This window comes from Sciurus carolinensis, chromosome 12 (genome assembly GCF_902686445.1).
Source record: "Sciurus carolinensis chromosome 12, mSciCar1.2, whole genome shotgun sequence".
In the NCBI taxonomy this organism is placed as follows: Eukaryota; Metazoa; Chordata; class Mammalia; order Rodentia; family Sciuridae; genus Sciurus; species Sciurus carolinensis.
The window spans coordinates 52150163-52158041 of NC_062224.1; the positions used below are offsets into that span (position 1 = coordinate 52150163).

Genomic DNA, 7879 nt, shown 5'->3' on the forward strand with positions numbered 1-7879 from the left:
AACTTTGAACATTTGGGATTCATACATGTCTTGAATTTATTTAGTGGCTTTTACTAGGAGTTCTATCAGAATCTCCACGAAATAAATTTAAAAGTGCATGTCCAGGCCTTGTTACATTTACTAAATCTAGATCCTCAGGAGTGAGCCTATACATGTAAGTTTTCACAACGTTCCCCAAGACACTCTTAGGCACAATTTTAGTGCACAACCTGTGTCACAAAACCACCACTTCATTGTCAACTCTGTACAGAGACAAATTCCTTTTATCATTTGGAGAGTGGGTCAAAAGGAAAAAGTGTAAGATAGTCATGTACAAAAGTCTCATACAATTTTCCAAGGTAGGGGAAGGATGGAGACTAGTCAAATAATAACATAATTTTGTTTCCTTCTACCCAAACAAAAATGAAAATCTCTCCCACCTCCAAGAAAAGCATTGCAGATTTCAGATAAAGGTTTAGACTCATATGGGTGGTCCCCTTTACCAGAAATGGATAATTTGCCAATGAATTATTATTCATCCCTTTGTAACCTAACATCTGAGTCTTCCTAACCTGAAACCCCATCAGTGTTTGTAAGCCTGTAAGTTTCATTCACAAACAAGGAATTCTTGTTTTCCCCAAATGGGAGAAGAACCCTGTCTATACACAAACTGAAAAAAATTATTTTAAAAATTGAAAAGTCTCTCTTATTTTGTACTTCCCCTCAATTACATAACTTCCATATAGATCTATATATTTCTGATTACTTTCCCTTCCCTTTTTCCTAACTGAGCCTCACCACTGAAGGACAAGTTCCTTTTATAGAACTCCTCAACAGTAACTAAATTCCTCTGGCTCATCAAAGGCTTCTTTTGGTTTGCACTTTTAAGATCAAGCCTATACCCACATTACCATTATTGGGATGAAGAGGTTTGAAAGGAGTACCTGACCAATCTCCCACTGAAATACCAGATACTGAGGAGGGATGGGTGGGAGGATAACCACTGCAAAACCTGTCTGGGCATTTTAGCAAGACCCTGTATCAAAATTAATTTTAAAAGGACTGATAATGTGGGCAGTGATAGAATATCCCTGGATTCTATTCCCAGTACACACACACACACACACACACACACACACACACACGGACATTAAAGCTTCATTCAATGACAAATATTGCTATCCTACATTGTTTTACTCTAATTAGAAAAAAAAGTAGAAAAGATTGGAAAAAATGACTAAATTTCTCTTCTGTATACTAGTATTTACTTTAACTACCTTAAATAAATTTATAACTTCTAGTATCTATAAAAGGATGAATATTGAAATTGATCCTGAATGTATCACTGTTAAAAGAAATGGATGTCAGATAATTGTAAATAAAGTTGATTTAAACATACCTTGTTTTTTGCTTCAATGATCGCCTTGTGCATAAGCAGGTTTGCTGCTGTGCATCTGTTCTTACTGTAGATGGCATAGTGCAGGGCAGTGTGGCCACTGGTGTCCATCACATTTGGATCTGCACCAGACTGCAGCAGAATCATGGCACATTTCTCCTCTTGGAATTGTGCAGCCTGTCAGGTTTGCGCCAAGAAAGGGACTGTCAGCTACACGTGTCCAATATTAACATGCCACAGGTTTCACCAACTAAGCACACTTGAATGAAAAAAATAATGCATCTTGGATCTGGGAATTCCAATCAAATCCTTCTTCAGCTACTATCTACCTTCATCAGAGTCATGCTGTTGTTACTGTCACAGAAGTTAATGCTGCATTTCATCTGAATCAGGAGTGTCACCATTCTGGATTCCATAGACACAGGCATAAGGCAGAGCAAGCCTATGAAAATGAAAGGACTTTTCAGGAAAATACAGAACATTATCTCCAGATACAAAATAAGTCATAAAATGGCAAATGTTTAATACCACGTACTTCCTCCTCTTTCCAAGTATTTATTTTTTTTTTGCAGAAAGTATGGTCTTTCTTAGGCCTTCCTTCTGAAAACATCAATTACCTATTGGAAGGACTGGTGGTGGCAGTGGGACTGTTGTGCTGGGGTTGCAAGCCAGGACCTCACTCATGCTATGCAAGCGCGGTACTCTTGAGGTACATCTCCAGCCTCAAGCAGCCTATTAGAAAAGAAAGAACATGACTATCATGGCACAACCTCACTGGGAGTCTTACTTTAAGCTCTGTTATTTACTAAACACTGCCTAGCCTTTGTATGTGTCCCTTTCCTCACCCACAAACTGGGAATGAAGTAGTAGTTACTTAATAGGATACCACAGTGATGCATAAGACAAAGTCTATGGAGAGGATTTGGAAAAGATCTGTGACAGCTCTCATGATATGCTTGGCATTTGATTCAATTTCACTTGTTAAAATTACTGTGTGCAGCCCCTTCCCCAAGGCAGTCTGGAGTTCTTGGGCAGGGCAGGCTTGGGGGATGAGCCAACACTGGCTCCAGGCCCAGGACAGGCTTGGTTAGTTGTTCTGGGAACTGATGAGGGAGACTGGGCCTCCACAAGGTGGAGGAGACAAAGCCCAGACCTGGGGGCGGGCTCACGCTTCTGTGGCACCCCAGCATAGCGGGAGTCACCTGCACCCCTGACTTGCAACAGGTCCACTGCATCACAGGTGGCCTAGCCCTCTGCTGGGCTCCACATTGGGTGCCCTGTACACCTAGGGAGCTTAGGCTCTGCTGGGATCATGGTCTGTCCACCTGCTTCAATGCACTTTGGATCCAAAATGATGCTGATGTTTCTGACAGCATGTCACAGAAGTTCCAGTTATTCCAGAGACAATATGAAGAGATGTTGTAGATCTGTGCAAAGAGCCTGGTTAGAGTGACTCAAGTTTGGCTGAACTGTGATTTGGCTCTGAATGTCCCTTTGATCATAATGAAAGAATGTTTGATGTTCTACAATGATTTCGAAGACAGAGAAGTGAAGTTATTTTCTTCCTTCCTCATGAATGCCCCCTAGCAGGGACATTTTGAATGATCTAAGGTCTTGGGATCAAAGTCTGAAGAGAAATGGTGTAAAAATGCCAGCTGTACATGGAAGAAAGGAGTATGGTGTTAACAGTCCCACATGGATCTACTCTTGCTGAAATTCAAGAAATGGCATCTGACCAGCAGCAACAGATTGAGGTCCAGCAACAACTGCTCGCTGCAAAGTAATAGTACTTGAAGTTTTAAAAACAAGATCAGTGTCAACAGGAACAAGCTGTTGAGTAAGAGAAGTTTAAGAGTCTAAAAGAAATAGCTGAGAATCAAGAAGCCAAGCTAAAAAATGTGAGAGCACTTGAAGACTATGTGGAACAGAAGAGAGTAAGCAATCGGAAACTTTTGGGGGAAATTGAACAGATGAACAGTAAGTTCCAAAAACACAGAGGGAGCTCTTTCTAGCAATGTCAAAAGTGGAGGAACTTACAAGGCAGCTAGAGATGCTCAAGAATGATAGGATTGATGGCCACCATGACAACCATTCACCTGTGGCTGGACTGGATAACCTCTACAAGAAAGTGCAGTTAAGAAACAAACTGAATCAAGAGCAGAATGCCAGGCTCCAACAAAGGGATTGTTGGATAAGTGCAATTTAGAAGTGTCAGTCATGGAAAAGCATGTTAATGAGCTGAGGACCCACTGTGGAAGAAGGCAGCACTGCAGCAAAATGAGATCTACTGGTTTCTTCTGATGAACATCTTCCTCAGCAAGCAGTGTCAGCCTTAAGCCATGTGACTGCAGTAGTCCCATACATCAAGTCCCCTACCATGCCAAGGATGCTCTCAAGGTCACAACTGCTGGTGAAGCCACCTGTGCCTAATGGTTACTTGGACTTGTAGACTTCAGAGCAGCCAAAAGACATAAACATTGCCCAATAGGAGATCTGGGTCCACATCACAAACTAAGGGTTCAAAAGTCCATTCAGCTGACCAGCTGACACTGAGTGTAGCCCTGCAAATGCAGATCTTTTCCTGAGCCAACGCCCTTCTGTATCTCAAACCACTGGGAATGCCCTGTACCAAGCTGATGATGGGGAAGTTCCCCTGAGGGAGAAGGAGAAGAAAACATGTCCACTGTTGATGTTCGACACAGTGTGGGCCAGTGTCTGCCCCACCCTCCTTTGGCACAGTAACGAAAAATTGGAGCAGTGCTGATGTCTTGCAGGAAGCTCAGGCTACAAATCACTATGTGGATGAAGTACCACTTCCTCTTCCTAGAAAACCAAAACAGGTTTATTTGTCTTATGTGAACTAACCTATCAATCACCTCTGACATTAAGCCATGGAAATCCTCAGCAGTTGCCAACAGCTGTTACAACCATTGGAAGTGAACCCAAACCAGCAGGGCAGCAGCCAAGGGTGCTGCCATCTCTCAGCATACTTTCAGTTGGCCAAGACCAAACCCTTCTCCATGATCTAAGCAAGAAAGTTTACTTGCTGCTGCAGTCCAGTCCTTTACTGTTGGGGCCTTAAGTCCCCTTGCTCTTCTCGACCAGCAAAAAGGGAAGGGGACACTCCCCAACAAGGTCAGACCGGGATAGGTAGGGCTGACTGACTGCCTGCTCCCAGTTCTCCGGGCAGAGGACAATCAGATGCATCAGGGAGACCCATCACAGCAGGAACTCATTTATTGAGGAAGTCACACAGCTTTTATGTAGGGTGGGGGCTAGGTGGGAACCAATCAGTTTAAAGGTCAGCAAGGCATGGGGTTCACACAGGCAAGAGTCCCACTGGACTACATGGCAAGCACAAGCTGATCACGTTCGCGGAACTGTTGTTAACCAATCCCTGACAGTGGTCCAATTCATTGTCATTAACTATTGAAACTGCCTTTGAGGCCTTGATCTTGCTCACTCACCAGGGAGTAAGGAGTCAGCCTGAGTTAGTTAACGTGTCATTAGTCCCAACACTTTACTCCCAGGCTTTCAAAGATACCCTTCATCCGGCCTTCAAATAACCTCAGACCATGGCAGTCAGCTCTAATATTCCATGTGTACACAGTATCAGGCTCCAGGAAAACACTTTCCAGCAGGCTGTGGAGAGTGCACTAAGACACATATGAGAGGCCCACACTTTGCAAGTGTATATGGCAAGCCTGTCATAGCTACTTCCCAAATCCACAGCAGCACCCAGAGAATATTTGCTCCAACAGCCAGGGCAGGCATGGCAGTCCAGAAACAAACAAAACCTGTTTCTTCAGTTCAGGAGAACCATTAAATGAAAGAATTCCTTGACTGCTCAGTCCAGCTAAATTATTGTCTTTCTTCTCTAACCTTACCAAAACCATATGATGCCAACTTAGAAAGAAGTCTTATGAAAGCAACTGTCTAATGCATTCAAACCACTGAAGAAATGTGGTTCTAGTACAGAGCCAGAGGGTCTGAATGAAACAAGTGTTCAGAAATTTTTCTATGAGAGCCACAATAGCTGCAATGGAGACCATCTCTCTTCCATCATACCCATCTAAGTCATCAGACTCAGTGACTGCTGGTTCAGAAATCCCCACAGAAATTCCAAATCTACATTCACATATGGAGCCAGAGAAGGAGGGGTCTCTTTAGTTCCTGAGCCACTGTCTCCAGGGGATGTGGGGAGTGCCAGTTCACAGAAAGGTCACATGTCAGTTCCTTCTCCTGTCCTCAATGATGTGCCTGAATGAGTTCCTGAATCTCCAGAACAAAACCCAGAGGAACCAAACCCAAATGCTCCACATGTACTTGAAGTGTATCGGAAGGAATGCCCCCCACCTCCACCCTACCCACTTGGGGTTCTGGAAGGCCTGGAAAATACTGTGTGAGCATGTGCCCACCTAGGATCACTGGACAGGACTCTCTGCCTCCTGACAAAAGGAAAAACTTGCTTAAACTGGCTCAGAGAGGGTAACTCAAGGAGTGAGGGTGAAATTCAAAGTTCCTGCTTTACTCCTAGATTCATCTTTGGTGGGAGAGTTTGACCTCATACAGAGAATTACTTCTAAGGTTGATGACCCAAGCTGGCCCAATGATGACGGCATGAGAGCGCCCCACACTGCTGTGTGCAGGACACACAGAAATCATTAAGTTCCTGGTGCAGTTTGGTGTGAATGTAAATGCTGCTGATAGTGATGGGTGGACCCCTTTGCACTGTACTGCCTCATGTAAAAACGTCCAGGGGTGTAAGCTTTGGGTGGAGGCAGGAGCAGCTGTGTTCACCATGACCTACAGTGACATGCAGACTGCCACACATGATCGTGAGGAGGTGGACAAAGGCTACGCACAGTGCTTTCAGTTTCTTTATGGAGGTTCAGGAGAAAATGGGCATAATGAATACAGGAGTCACCTGTGCACTTTGGGATTATGACCCTCAGATTGATGATGAACTGCCCCTGAAAATAGGAGACAGTATGACAGTCATCCACAGAAAGGCAAAATGAAATTGAGTCATGGTGGGCATACCTTGATGAGGAGGAGGTACATGTTCCATGCAGCTTTCTGGGGCTGTACCCAAGATCTAAACCAAGACAAAAGAGCTCGGCCTGAAACTTGAAAGAATATTAGTTAATGAAGAATTAATCTTATCACCAAGAAGAAATAATACTGTTTTTGGCAAAATTTTCACAATTCTTATTTTGATGACAGTGTGATTTGAAAGCAATGCAGAATATGCTCTGGAAGAAAATGAAAGATTGAAGAACTCACTCCTACTGGGGGACACTCAGCTTGAGGAAATGGAGCTTGTAAGTCAGCAAACCATTCTGAGCTGGGCACAGTTGCTCCACAGAACACTCAGGAAGACACACAGTGACAATCCAGTTTTCTGCAAGAAAGAGGACCATTCCTTGTACTTTTTGGATACTGGCTTTCTATCAAGTTTAGTGGACCTTTTTGCACTGCTCTGTACCAGTCCTCTTTCCAGAAGGAACAGTGCCATCAAGGCACCAACCCCAATCCTCCAGAGCCAGCAGGCCTGAACTTGTGTGGGGAATAAAGATTCCACTTACATATTGTCAGCAAAATCTGCTAGTTGTTCATCTTTCAGCAGTAACTATTATATATGTTTTAGCATTTTATGAATTATATATCCATTAAAATATTGAAGCTAAACTACACTCCCCAATTAAAGTAGATTTAGAATCTTGTTTTTAGGGTGAATATGAATCTATATTTATTGTACTTTGTACCTTGGCAATTAGTGACTTTCCCATAATACTTGTCAAGATCATTTCTAATATTAAAAACAATTATAATAAAATCAAGCTTTCTAACTCTAAAAAAGTTACTATGTACAAAAAGGGCTGAATATCAAAGACATCAAAAGAAACTTCCCTTTCATTGTCAGAAAACATTAAAGTAAAGAAAACTTGGGTTACAAATGAAGAAATGTGACTCAATTTATTTGATATTTAGATTTACTGTACACAAGGAAATTTGATATAGAAAACTTTTAATACCAGTCTTTAATAATGTTGTGAATTACAAAAATGTCAGTTTATCTTTTACAATTTCCTAATTTCATCAATGCCTTGTTTTGAAAGGAAAGAGGAAACACTTCAAGTGCAATTGAGTTTTCTTTTTTCACTTTAACATCTCTCACTTTGCTAGACTGAAAAGGGTGACATGATTGTTTTAATGATGGAAGGGTCCTGAGAAATAGGACTATATGTCTGCTACATTTTAAATGATCAGGTTATATCTGGTGAACAAATGGATGGAATGAAATCATAAAGAGGATATGGGAGCTGTGTATTTTTCATAATAAAGTTTTTATAGTAAAACTTTAGAAAAACTAATGAACATTTATATTTGTTAGCTTCTACTTTCATACAGATGCACATAAATAAAATGATTAATATATTATTGTCTTCAGATTTATATTAAATTGGCATATAATAAAAGCATACATATAGGATAAAATGT

General features: G+C 41.8%; 1 pseudogene; it reads left to right on the plus strand.

The window, feature by feature from the left end:
* Positions 1-2708: 2708 nt before the first annotated feature.
* Positions 2709-6502, plus strand: LOC124961878 (apoptosis-stimulating of p53 protein 2-like; annotated as a pseudogene).
* Positions 6503-7879: the final 1377 nt, after the last annotated feature.